This window comes from Pristis pectinata, chromosome 12 (assembly GCF_009764475.1).
Source record: "Pristis pectinata isolate sPriPec2 chromosome 12, sPriPec2.1.pri, whole genome shotgun sequence".
In the NCBI taxonomy this organism is placed as follows: domain Eukaryota; kingdom Metazoa; phylum Chordata; class Chondrichthyes; order Rhinopristiformes; family Pristidae; genus Pristis; species Pristis pectinata.
Genome location: NC_067416.1, coordinates 33,612,993 through 33,627,289, shown reverse-complemented (window position 1 = coordinate 33,627,289; position 14,297 = coordinate 33,612,993). Strand labels below are relative to the sequence as shown.

Sequence of the window (14,297 nt, the reverse complement as noted above, 5' to 3'; positions counted from 1 at the left end):
GAGAACACACACCAGTCCTCATTGAGGGGTCAGCGGTGGAAAGGGTGAGCAGCTTCAAGTTCCTGGGCATCAACACATCAGAGGATCTATTTTGGGCCCAACACATTGATGCAATCACGAAGAAGGCACATCAGTGGCTCTACTTCATTAGAGATTTGAGGATATTGGTATTTCACTCAAAGACTCTTGCAAATTTCTACAGATGTACAGTGGAGAGCCTTCAAACTGGTTGAATACCGCCTGGGTATAGAGGCTCCAATGTGCAGGATCAAAAGAGGCTGTAGAGTGTCAGCTTTGCACCTGCCATTATGTAGTACCTACATTGTTCTAAGCAGGATGTTCTTTGAGTAAGTGATATTAATGTTGCTGAGACTAACTAAGCTGGCCATTTCCTGAAGGATGCAGCTGCCAGTCTGGATCAGTGCGGTGAAAAGAGCAAGGTGAGAAAAAAACTTACTTGAGCCTTGTCCTCATCTATACCAGTTTCAGATGCATGCACTCATACAAGTATTCATAAGGTGACCATCACATTAATCCGTATGGAGACAAAGTCACTGCTTCGCGTTTATGCAGTACTTACGTTGTTTTAAATGGGATGGATTCAGTACAAATCTAGTATCTCAGAACAACATTCCTGAGGTACTATGGTCATGCAGCAGTGTGGGAGGAGGACTGGAAGTGGTCACTTCAGTACCAGATGTAGTTGTTTGAGATAATGGGCCCAGATAAAGGGTCTAGAGTGCAACCAGAATCTCAGCAGGCTGACAGAGAAAACCTGTAACAGTTTGCTTTCTCCTTTTACAGGGGAACCTTCCAGGAAATGTAGGATGGAATTACTGAACGTCAACAAATAACAAAACACTAGAGAGCATCGTGCAAACTCAGGCGGCCAAGGAATGCACACATTAGAGGAAATCAGAGGACTTCACCTGCTTATTGTGTTGATTATGCCTTGTCATTAGTTGCCATATGGCAATAACAAAACGTGGTTATGGACGCAATCTAAAGATCTCAATAAGAATCAGGTGACTAGGTTGATTCAATGCAATTGATGGGCAGAAATAACTTGCCAAATAACACTAAAATAGTAGTTCTGAAAGTCATCTGGATTCAGTTACTTACATGTCAATCCTGGTGACGGCTTTGCTTACACCACTACCAGATCTACAGCATTCTGAACCTTTTGATTTCCCATGGCATGCCTAAACTGATTACTGTTTTGTAGGCTGAGACTTCTTTCTAACTTATGGAGGATTCAGTAATGACAAGTACGCTGGAAACTCAGGAAAGAAGGTGATGTCTTAGTGGACGGCTCCCCCTCAACTGTTCAGGTATGTGAACCAGTGCTCAAGATTCCTGTGATATATTTGCTGATAATTTAGCCTGTTGCATGGGCTTCTTTGCACTTGCACTTTTCTTCTGCTTGTGAGTGGTGTGTGGATGCACTGACAGGGAATTGGATGGTCTGCTCTAAGAATCTGTACTGTTTGCACACATTCTGATCCAAAGCACTGGGCAGGGAGCTATCCCAGATGAGCACTAGTCTAGTGATTCTGCTTCTTAAGTAAAATCGGGGAATGCATGTAAATACTGAGCAGGTCAGACAACAACTATGGAGAGAGAAACAGTCAATGAGTTAGGTCATTAATCCCCCATCAGAACCTGAAACATTGACTTTGTTACTCTCTCCCCAGATGCTGCCCGACTTATTTCTAGATTTGTTTTTGTATTCTTTCAGTTTCTTAGCACTTGTAGGAGTTTGCCCTTGGATTCTACTTTGGACCTGTGTTCCCTTGAATGAAGTTTAAATCTGAGGGCCTTCCTCAGTGGATACGAAACACCCAACAGCCCATTTTTGAAGATGTTGTTGCCATCCTTTGTTAACATCCCTAAAACATATTCTTTGTCTGGACATTAACACATTTCTGTTTGTGGGATCTTGCTGGGTACAAACTAGCTGCCCCCTTTGCTACATTGCAACTGTTACTAAACTTTATTTGGGATATTGTGAAGAATGTGATGTAATTGAAGGGTTTTCTTTAACTATTAATTAGATTCTATATTGTTGGGGTCAAGGAGGAGGTGGTAGCTGTTATAATCTCTGAAGGGTTTAATGAACCTTTCTTGCTATTTTTGTAATGAAATACCCATTAGCAAAAGGGCAGAAAAATAGAGACAAAACCTTGTCCTGGCATATACAGTTTAAGGAAGTATCATTGCAAATATCATCATTTGTAAAAATCCCTTTTTTTCAAGTCACAGTGGTCACAGCATTGTACTCAACAACCTGATGATAATGTGTAATCATTAATTGTATATGTAACTAGTGCCTCACTGGACAATAATGAGTTCTGATGTCATTTCACATTTCTACTATTGGCCAACAGCCAAAGCAATGAACTCATCGGCCCTGCTTAATAATGTGTCAGGAGCCTACTTGGGACAGTAAATTTCCTTGCATTATAGATGGCATCAAGGCCAGCTTGGAAGGGACAAATACACAAAAAGAGTCTTTGATGATTAAAGTTAAGATATCTTTATTAGTCACATGTATATCGAAACACACAGTGAAATGCATCTTTTGCATAGAGTGTTCTGGGGGCAGCCCACAAGTGTCGCCATGCTTCCGGCGCCAACATAGCATGCCTACAACTTCCTAACCTGTACGTCTTTGGAATGTGGGAGCAAACCGGAGCACCCGAAGGAAACCCACGCAGACACGGGGAGAATGTACAAACTCCTTGCAGACAGCAGCTGGAATTGAACCCGGGTCGCTGGCGCTGTAATAGTTTTACACTAACTGCTTATCTCCTTCTGTGTTGTAAGGTGAGTTGAATGCAGCTGAGCCATTAAAAGTACAAAAATGTAGAGTAATTTCTGGTGCAATATACTTGTGTGGATAAGGATATGGCAAGATGACAGAGATTTGATCTGATGCATTGGTTGTGGGATAACAAGGCTCTTTTCTACATAATGCCATTTCTGCTTTCAGTATTCATTTCATCATGTGCAGTAGCTTGACCAGCTTGGCATCTAATAATTGGGTGAACCTGGCACAGCTCCTGACGCTCCTACACCCCTCCTTAAATCACGTTGGCTCCACAAGATTACAGATTGTGTTGGAATAGTTCTGTTGCTTGATGGTCCACAGTATCACGGGCTGTTAGATTTGTTCTGAATCTCTTCTACTTCATACAGTGGCAGTCAGGCAACATGATGTGAAGTTAGAACTTTATCTCCTGAAGGAATGTGCAGTATTGTACCAGTACAGTCACGGATAGAAGCATGTGTGTCAGGTTAGTAGGTGAGCATGAGGTTAGTAGGTTTCTCACTCTAATTGATTCACTTAACCACCTACTGAGGGCCCAGGCTGGTGTCTCTCTATCCTATATTCCAGACTCACATACACTTAACTGTTCTGAAACACTTTTTGTGATGGACATTGAAGATCTCAATACAGCATATATTCCTGCCTAATTTTCTTCCAAGTGATATTCAGCATGGAGTAATACTGAATCATTACTGGAGGTACCCATCAGCAGGATGCTTATTTGCGTATTTTGACCTGAGACTTCAGGGGATCTGGAGCCAATGTTGTGTGAACTTCTAGGTTAACACTCTTCTGACTGTAAAATGCTGCCAGCGTTGGTATTTCATAACAATGAGACAGGACTTAAGAAGAGATCATGATATTGGAGTCTGGAATGTTGACCAAAGAGATATAACTCCATGGGTATGTATGTCAGACCATTGCTTGACTGGTCCATGGGATGGTTCTCCCAATTTTGGCATGTCCTCAGCCAGGTGTTTCTGAGGAGGACTTTGTGGGATTTTGCAGTGTCTCAATCCCATGTATTTCTCAATGCCAACCTAGTTTCCTGGTTTTTGCTACTTCCTTTGGCACTAATTTGTTATAACTTGCTAGGAAATTTCAGGGGGTGGTGGATCTGAAGTAACATATAGGCCCAGCCAGATGTGGATAATAATTGCCCAATCTTAAAGGACGTTAGTGAACCAGATGGGTTTTTGCAATAACCCATAATCACTGAACCACACTTCTAACCACCCTGGCTAGCTTTATGCATTATTCAGTAGTTTGGTGGCTAAGAGTTGTTTTATACCAGAAAGACTGGCTGCCAAAGACTTTGATCATGTTTGACCACTGAAATTAGGTGCTGCTGAACATAATCCAATGTAATTTAATCATCCGTGAAAATGGAAGACAAAGACCCATGAAAAACTCGATCACTTCAAGCTTCTAATACAATGCTGTCAGCTTTGGCAGATTTAACCTGTGGGTGACTTGAATTGCACATATGGTGATATGGTTGGGCTAGAGCTGACCATTAAAACATGTGTTCCAACACAGAAAACCAACAGCACAATACAGACCCTTCGGCCCACAAAAGCTGTGCCGAACATGTCCCTACCTTAGAAATTACTAGGCTTACCCATAGCCCTCTATTTTTCTAAGCTCCATGTACCGATCCAAAAGTCTCTTAAACGACCCTATTGTATCCGCCTCCACCACAGTTGCCGGCAGCCCATTCCATGCATTCACCACTCTCTGAGTAAAAAACTTACCCCTGACATCTCCTCTGTACCTACTCCCCAGCACCTTAAACCTGTGTCCTCTTGTGGCAACCATTTCAGCCCTGGGAAAAAGCCTCTGACTATCCACACGATCAATGCCTCTTATCATCTTATACACCTCTATCAGGTCACCTCTCATCCTCCGTCGCTCCAAGGAGAAAAGGCCGAGTTCACTCAACCTGTCTTCATCAGGCATGCTCCTCATGTTAGATCCTCATTCCGCCCAACAAAATTTTGCTAGATCCTCAAGACTTTATCTTCAAAATATGAAATATTGAGAGGGACCCAATTATTTCCTAAAGACAAAATGTGTTATTTAAGGAACAGAGTTCCTTACTGTTAAACAAAGATACATCTGCAATCGTTTGAAAAGACAATAAAAAGTCTTGGCCCATCTGGGCTTTTCATCACATGTACCCTGACTAAGTGGCACCAACGAACCAGAAAGGTCAATGATTTTAAGCCTCCTTGTGTGGCATTTAAACCGATCAATTTTAAAGTTAACAGAAATGCAGCCACCTCTTGCAATTATCCATCTCCATCAAATCTTATAATTGATAGTTACCTCAGGGTTGACTGTATTACAGAAGACACTAATCACATTGTCATTTAAGTATTATTTTGTATTTTGCAAAGGTCAATTTGTGGTGATTATTTGTGGATTATTAATTATCTTCTAAGTGGTCTTTCATTGTAATATTTTTTCCATGGCAATACAAAATCACAAGGTACAGAAACCTTGCTTAAGTCTGTTTGAACTAAATTACTAAGGAGCCATGAAATTGTGTTCCACTTCGTTGAAAAGGAGATATGCTTACACTGAGGAAAACAAAGTTCATTCACAACGTAGAGATGTGGGTTACAAAGAGTCAAAGCACCATGTCTCTCAAATCTGAAGAGCGATACAACGAAAGTTTGACCAACAAAGTAGAAGATTATGAAAATGAAAATGCAGTAGTGGCTGGAAATCCGAAATGAAAGCATAAAATGCTGGAAATGCTCAGCAGGTCAAACAGTATCTGCAGAGAGAGAAGCCAAGTTAACATTTTACCTGAACGAGGAACCGTTAGAAATGAAACAAGTTTTATGTTGGGGGACGGGGTGTAGGGGAAGGATATGTGGTTTGTGTTAAAGAGAACAATAGTTCTCTATGGTAGTTCTCGAGGAAGGTTGAATGATACAATTGGTGGTACTGCTGGCTGAATGGGGTAAAATTGTGTCTGCAGGAGGTGTAAAACAGAACAGGTTAAAGAAATATGATACACCTGAAGAGAAGGTAAAGTTGTGCAGCTGGTAGAGCCACTGCTTCACGTTGCCAGAGACCTGGGTTCATTCCTGACCTCGGGTGCCATCTGTGTGGAGTTTGCACATTCTCCCTGTGACCACGTGGGTTTCCTCCAGGTGCTCAGGTCTCCTCTCACATTGCAATAGTGTGTGGGCTGGTAGGTTAATTGGCCACTGTAAATTGCCGCTGATATGTAAGTGAATGGTAGAATCTGAGGGAGTTGAAGGGAAAATAGGGAGAATAAAAAAAGGATTTCACTCATCTCTGGAGTATCTGGACAGTAAGGACACCTACTTTGAACTATTGTTTATTGACTACAGCTGTGTCTTCAATACTATAATTCCAAGCAAACTCATCATCGAACTTCAAGACCTGGGACTCAATACCTGCCTCTGCAACTGGATTCTTGACTTCCCGACCAACAGACCGCAATCAGTGAGGATAGGCAGCAAGACCTCCAACATGATTATTCTCAACACAGGTGCCCCACAAGGCTGCGTCCTCAGCCCCCTACTCATGACTGCATGGTCAGATTCTGCTCTAACTCCATCTACAAGTTTGCAGATGATACCACCATAGTGAGCCGTATCTCAAATAATGATGAGTCGGAGTACAGGAAGGAGATAGAGAGCTTATTGATGTGGTGTCATGACAACAACCTTTCCCTCAATGCCAGCAAAACAAAAGAGCTGGTCATTGACTTCAGGAAAGGGGGCGGTGTACATGCACCTGTCTGCATCAATGGTGGTGAGGTCGAGAAGGTTGAGAGCTTCAAGTTCCTAGGAGTGAACATCACCAATAGCCTGTCCTGGTCCAACCATGTAGACGCCACGGACAAGAAAGCTCACCAGTACCTCTACTACCTCAGGAGGCTAAAGAGGTTCAGTATGTCTCCTTTGACACTCACCGATTTCTATGCACCATAGAAAGCATCCTATCTGGATGTATCACAGCTTGGTATGGCAACTGCTCTGCCTGGGAGCACAAGAACCTGCAAAGAGTTGTGGACACAGCTCAGCACATCATGAAAACCAGCCTCCCCTCCATTGACTCTGTCTACACTTCTCGCTGCCTCGGTGAAGCCGCCAGCATAATCAAAAACCTCACCCAATCAGGACATTCTCTCTTCTCCCCTCTTTCATTGGGCAGAAGATACAAAAGCCTGAAAGCACTACCACCAGGCTCAAGGACAGCTTCAATGCTGCTGTTACGACTATTGAACGGTTCCCTAGTACGACAAGATGGACTCTTGACCTCACAATCTACCTTGTTATGACCTTCACCTTATTGCCTACCTGCACTTTCTCTGTAGCTGTGACACTTTACTCTGCATTCTGTATTGTTTTACATTGTACTACCTCAATGCACTGTGTAACGAATTGATCTGTATGAATGGTATCCCAAACAAGCTTTTCACTGTACCTCGGTACAAGTGACAATAATAAACCAATTCCTATTGATATAGTATTACTGTAAGAATGGGTGTTCAATGGTCAGTGTCGGCTCGATGGGCAGAAGGGGCTGTTTCTGTGCTGTATTTATCTGTGACTGAAGAAAGAAAAGCCCCACAGTGTGGCCTCATCCATATGCATTGGGTTGTGGGTTTTCCCGGGTGAATCCCAGCCTCAATGGTATTTTTCTAATAAATCCTCTTAAGGAAGTACTCTAGTTGTTTAATCAAATCCACAAAACTCAGGTATGGTGGTTACCGAGTTGGTACCCTGGTTCGGTTACCTACTCTGCTACAGAAGATCAATTCAGAAAGTTTCTCCACTCACATTCCCTTCTCTTCCCCAAACCAGATTTTCAGGAAAGTTAAGTAAATTTAGATTGGCATTTTTAAGACTAGGCCGTTCACTGCTCCAGTGTTTTGGCAACGCTCTCCTCCCATTCCCTGGAAACTCAGTTTAGTTTTGGGCTCTTATTTCTTACTGAATGGCTTGTCTCGAAACTTTTTGAATACTGGTGTTTTGATAGGAGTATCATTGGTTCTACGGTCGCAGTTAAAAATTTTTTTCTGGACCTTGCAACCAAATCACACGATTGCAAAGTGTTCGCCACGATATAAAAAAACCCTCAAAGATACGAAAGAGATCAATTTTTGAAGCCGTTGCAAACAAAAAGAAACTCGACACGGCGCAGAAAGCAGGCCACTAGAACAAGTGAAATAATAACGTGACTTCCAATGACTAATAGCTTTGAAAATCAGAAAATAACCCTGCATGTGCTGGAAATCTGAATGTTGATTGTCAGGACAAGTTGAAATGATGACATTGCCCGTCCTGCTGCTCACCGAATAAACCGAATGGTGCAGAACCCTCCACGTCTCCGGGGATTGGCACCGCCCGGGGTGTCAATCACAGCTTTGCAGAGGGTTCAGTGGGAGGGGAAGCGGAGGGCGGGTTGGAGCGGGCTTGCAGTCGCATCTTTTCCGCTGGGCTGGCAGGGAGCGCTTTGCTTGCTGCAGTCTGGAGCTGTGGGGGCCAGCTGCTGCTGTTGTGATGAGGATGGGGACATGGAGCAGGGACATGGCTCATTGTTGAGCGGGAGTGGAACTGCTGATGCGACAGCGGGTTCCAGCAGCTCCCGAAGGATCTGAACGGGACGAGCGCTGAATAACCCGGCCCGTATCGGCGCCGCCAGACAGATGCACCCCGTTCCCGCAATCCGACCACGTTTGTCTGAAGAGAACAGTGCCAGGTAGTCGGATGAGTGGCAGATCGCAGTTTGCACGTTTATTTGTTATGTAGTCTGATATCATTAAACAATAACAAGTAAATCTTTCAATTAACAAATGAAAGCGGTCAGAACATTTCCACAGCTGGCCAGGAAACGCTGCGACCGCTTGGTTTTGATTCAGTGATACAAACACACACATAGCTGTGTATCAGTTTCAACCTGCAGTAATTTTGTTTATGTATGCGAACAGAGCTATTCGCCTGCATTGATTCCAAGGCTTAGATTCCGCGTAGGTGCAGCAAGTGAGAAGAGAAAGCAACCCCAAGCAAAGAATCTTTTGTTGATGTCTCGTACTGAGAGGTGTTCGATGTGGTCCGAGGATTAGGTTACTGCATTCAGCAACGTGAGCACATGGTCACCGTGTTGGCGCAAAATCTGTGTGTTTTAAGTGGATTTGCAAAAGAAAAAAATATATAGTTGCTGGAATGGTTTGATGCATGTCAGTCTTTGGTTACTCAACCTCCTGCGCTAATACTTGGATGCACATTGTGGGTATTGGTGTTCCATTGGGCAGGCTGGATCCACAACAAAAGAATCAGGGGGTGCTAGATGTGTCATGTGACCTCAAGCAGGAACTGTTGGAGATTTTTGCATCTCAAATGTCCTGGGCTGGATGTTTAGCCGGCTGTCGGAGTGTGTTCCACCAACACTTCTGGCCACATTCTTCTAAACCGGTTTTGATCTTTGTCCCGAGCTGTTAGCGCATTAAAGAGTTGTAAATTGTAAATTAAAATGAGTGTCAAGTGTGAGATGACCTTTGCTTTCGAATAGCTGCCCGAGAGGAGTGGCAGGCATGCGTCGCCCTTTGGTGCTGCTTGTTTGTGGGTGAAAGCTGTGGTGTGAAAGTCGATTGTTTTCAGCACCCTACCTTAAGTAAACTCAATGTAAGAAGAAGCAACATGCCCTTTATGCTCGTTATTTCTGCAGTGTAAACGGGCAACATTTGTTCAGTTGTGTGTATCTGCGCGAATGTTAAACATTCAGATTGATCCATCCAAGGAAGGCAGCAGGTGGAGAGTACATGAGGCAGACATTGCACGTTCCTTGAAAATAGAGAGCAATGAAATGAGTGTGTGGTCTTGTTAGATTTCAATTGCTTTAGCAAAGAAACAATATAGACAAGATTGAATTAATCAGGTAGATTCAGAATAGACTAGTATTACCAGAATTAAATAAACATTAAATAAAGAAAATACCATATGAAAAGGAATGTGGAGTTTATCCAGGGGATAGTATAACAAATGCCATGTTGATTTAGTCCTCTGTAGAAATTCTTTATGGCACCACTCAGGAGTGATTTATGCCACAAGCATACTTTATAATTGATTTACAAAATGAATAGATCAAATGGGAATTACTCTAGGCATAAAATGGTACTTTAAATTCAATTATTACATACACAGTCGCTTTCAGTTCTCTTTGGATGGCTTTGTGCACAATCTAGTGGGAATTAGGATTTAAACTTTTTATTGCAAATGCAGAGTTTGAGCATTACATTAGCATTATTCTTTAGCTAGTTTTAAAAATGTATTGACTATCATAATGTATTTATATTTGTGTTAGAATGTGAATGACGATAATTGAAATATTGGTTGAAATTAGATGTAGCTTTGAACAAATTGGCAGTGCTGAATTTAGGCATAAGCATTGGGCATCCACGCATATTCAGTTTTTCAAAATATGGCACATTTAAAATGAAATCATTTCAAAAGCCTTTATATATGGGAAAATTGTTTTGAACTTCACACCAATGTATCAGTAAGGATCATTTCAAGTGCAGCTTGTCAGAGGAACTTGAATAAAATCCTTTCAGGTTGCAAAGACATGTCTAATGATGGTTTAGGTGGCATGAATGAGGAGGAAACATTTCTGGTGGTAGAAAATTTGATAACCGGAGCACAAAGGTTTAAGATAATTGGCATAAGAACCAGATACTGTGTGAAAAATATTGCACTGGCAGCTGTTATGAAATATACTGTCTCTAAGGATTTTATTGAAGTGACTCTGTATATTTTAATGCGATCTAGTATTCTGGGCCTACAACTCTCTTGGGCCTATACTTTCTGGAGTTTAGGGAAATGAGAGAGGATCTCACTGAGACACAGAAAATCCTTATGCAGCTTGACAGGTGATACATTTGATATTTACCCTGGTTGTGGTGTCTGGAATGAGGGGCCATCTGGAACCATGTCCCCATCCTCGATAAAAGGGGTTAACTGTCCAGGACAGAGATGAGAGGAGATTTCTTCACTTGGGTGGTATCGAACCCTTGGAACTCTACCCTGGCTGGCTGCAGAGACTCATCTGTTCAGTATATTCAAAACAGATGGATAGATTTTTGGATATTAAGGGCAATTGAAAGAAAATGGTTCTGAGCTAAAAGATTGCTTAAATTCTGAGCTGAAAGAGAGCTAATATTATTAAATACTATAAAGGGCTGAATGGCCTACTTATGCTTCTGTTATGATTTAATCAACACTGCTGAGCAAACATTAATGTTGATTTTAACAATTTTTGTCTTCAGAAATTTCAGTATTGTCATTCTGTTGGGTTGGCTTGTCTAAATTCTGCTGAAAGTACTTTTAATTATCAAGCAACCCAGGCTGCTAAATATCCCTTTACTGTTGCAGCATTTCTACAAGTAAGAAGCAATCTCAATAGCACTTATCAGTTCCTTGAAGTCACTCTCTTATCTTTCCTTTTCTGGGCAGGGTTAAACTGATATTATTTATCTTTGTAAAAAGTGCAAGTGCACTTTATGTAGATTTGACAGTCGGTGGTTTGTTTTAAACATATTTAATCCTGGTCTTTCTGCACTATATCTTGTTTAATTCTTCAGTGTTGATTGCCATTGTCATCTTGGTTAGAACCTTTGCCCAGTTCAGAGGGCCTAGGGTCAAACATCACCTAGATAGACACTTCAGTGCAGTTAGGCACAAGGGTGTATGCCAGTGTTGGAGCTTCCCTCTTTCAGTTGTAAGTCACCTTCTCTGCTTTTTTAGGTGGAGGTCATGGATTCTGTGACAGTGTTTGAAGTGAGCCCTCCCTGCATCCTGATCAATATTCCTACCACAGCCAGTACCACAAAAACAGATTGACTGTTGGCTTGCTCTTCATGGCCATAGAGTCATACAGCACAGAAACATGCCCTTCGGCCCACCCTGCCCTTGCCAACCATTAAGTACCCATCTATACTAATTCTGTTTACCAGCACTTGGTCTGCTGTCTTCAATGCCTTGGCATGATGGTATTTGCACTGTTCGAATTTTCTGCCATCTCCAAAATTACTCGAATAAACCTTGACTCCATGGGTAAGTGTAAAATGGGTGATGGCAAATCAGCATCCATTCCTACATCTCTCCCAATTGTTATATCAATTGGAGTCAGCGATGGGTTGCTGACTCACTCTCACCCATTTTACTCTCATTCACAAGGTCCAGATCTACATTCTGGTGATAGCTAAATTAATTGTCCCTGAAAGTTATTAATTTTCAAGATGCAGATGTTATCAGCGACTGCTATGGGATACTCCATTGGAGTTTAGGTAAATATATCTTGGTGCTTAGAACCTTAAGGCAATTTTTTTCTTGGCCTGTGATTTTCTTTTTAAGATATTTTCTACTTATCCTTGCATCACAGTAACTTCTTTTGTGCTGGATTTGGGGATGCGAAAAGATTAGGAAAAATGTGAGAGAAACATTAGGGAGGCAAACTGAAAATTATCAAGGAATGTAGAAAGAAATAATCAAAAACTTTACAGATGCATTAAAAAAAATGTTAGGACTACTAAGAATTACACACAAACTTGTGGCTAATGACGGAGATATTAAAGGATGACTTTGCCTTGGTGCTTACCATAGAGTCTAGGATAGTGGATGTGACATTATCAAGATATGCAAGATATAAAGAGAAAGAAATAATTAAACTTAGGAAGGCCAGTCTCCATGGTCCAGATGAGTGCATCAAGAGGTATGGAGAAAGGGTGAGAATATGGTATTGAGATGGTTGACCAGCCATTGAAGGGTGGAACAAGTTGAATGACCTACTCCTACTCCTATTTTCCACATTTCTATGTGTCAGTGAACTGGTGGACAGCTACTGTGATTCCTTTAAATAAGTTCAGTTAGTTTGATATTAAGAAAATGACAAAGTTATTGTTAGCAAGCCAATGAGAAACGGTAAATACATAAAAGAACAGTCAGCATAGATTTCAAAAGGGAAGGTCATGCATGACTAGCATTGAATTGTTTGAAGAAGTATCAGAAAGAGAGAGAAAGTGTAGGAATGTATTTATAAACTTGAGAATAAGCATGTAACTGGCAAGAGCAGATGTGTGGATTAAATGTGAGAGTACATTTTGATTAGAAGGAATAAGGACACTACATACTAGTTTGGAAAATAAGTGTTCAAATGGGCTTATGTCTACATATCACTTAAAGGTAGTGAGGCAAATTGATGATGTCATCAGAATAGTAGACAAAACATGGAGGCTCATTTCTACAGGGAAAGAATTGAAAAATGGAGAAGTTGTGTTAAACTTGCATTGAATTTTGGTCAGTTTGCTTCATTAAAAAGGATGTTAAGGCATTGGAAAAGGTGTAAAGTAGATTTACTAGAAAGATCCCAGAACTGAGAGGTCTACTCTACAGATCCTCACACACAGAGTCCTGGAGGAACTCAGTGGGTCGGGCAGAATCTATGGAGGGAAATTAATGGTTGACATTTCGGGTCGAGACCCTTTGTCAGTCCTGATTATTTCCCTCCATGGATGCTGCCTGGCCTGCTGAATCCTCCAGCATTTTGTGTGTGTGTGGCTCCAGATTCCAGCATCTGCAGAATCTCTTGTGTCTCTACAGATCCTCCCCTGGTTACGAGTGCCTGACTTATGAAGAAGGTCTGGGAGACTAGCAGGATGAATGGGAATGGCTTTGCCGGCCACTGTGGGACTGCAGGCATCTTCTACTGGGTGGGAATGGGGCATTTCCGTATGCCTTCTCTCTCTCCCCACCCCCCACCCCCCCCACCGAGCCACAACGATCAGGGTATGGGTCGAGCCGATCAGAGTTGGTAGTGCTGAGCAGATTCATTCATTCACTCGCTGAGTCAGTGAGGCTGGCTGACAGCTGCTCGTCCCACGCCTGCGCGCTCTCCAATCACAGCTGTTTCTGTTCATTTCCAACTTGTGTTTTGGGTTACGGACAGTCCTCAGGAACTATTGTAACCTGGGGACTTCCTGCGTCAGGGAAAACTGAACACACTGGGATTTTATTTTCCACATAATGTGCTGGCCAGGTGGAGGACTTTAAGATTGTGAAAGGCTTGATGGAGGAAGGAGTAGAGAAGATGTTTCTAATTGCAAATGGGGCCAGAATTAGGGGTCATAAGTGTAAGATGATCACTAGTAGCAAACTTCTTCACCCACAAATTGGTCAGAGTGTGGAACTTGTTACCAGAAGTGAACCAGCATTGATGCACATTAGGAGAAGCTAGATAAATGTGAATGGGTGAAGAATAGAATATGATAATAGGGTTTGATAAGGAAAGATGAATGGGATGTCGATAACGGCATGAATCAGTAGAGTTGAATGTTTCTGGGCTGTGGATATAGTGTATGGTAGTTTTGCCCATACCTTAATCGACCTCCAGTATCTAGTTTAGTTCTGTGAGTGTGTTTATTGAT

At 42.0% G+C, this 14,297-nt stretch overlaps 1 protein-coding gene across 2 annotated transcripts in view; it reads left to right on the top strand.

Annotated features, from left to right (window-relative positions):
• Positions 1-8,169: 8,169 nt before the first annotated feature.
• Positions 8,170-14,297, top strand: part of stambpl1 (STAM binding protein-like 1) — a 43,274-nt gene continuing 37,146 nt past the window's right edge. Inside the window, exon 1 of one of the 2 annotated variants that reach the window (XM_052027590.1) lies at positions 8,170-8,578. The gene's annotated coding sequence lies outside the window, so the exon portion shown is untranslated. Of the gene's footprint in view, positions 8,579-8,675; positions 8,961-14,297 lie in introns of those variants that run through there. The other variant, XM_052027591.1, reaches the window with a different exon arrangement.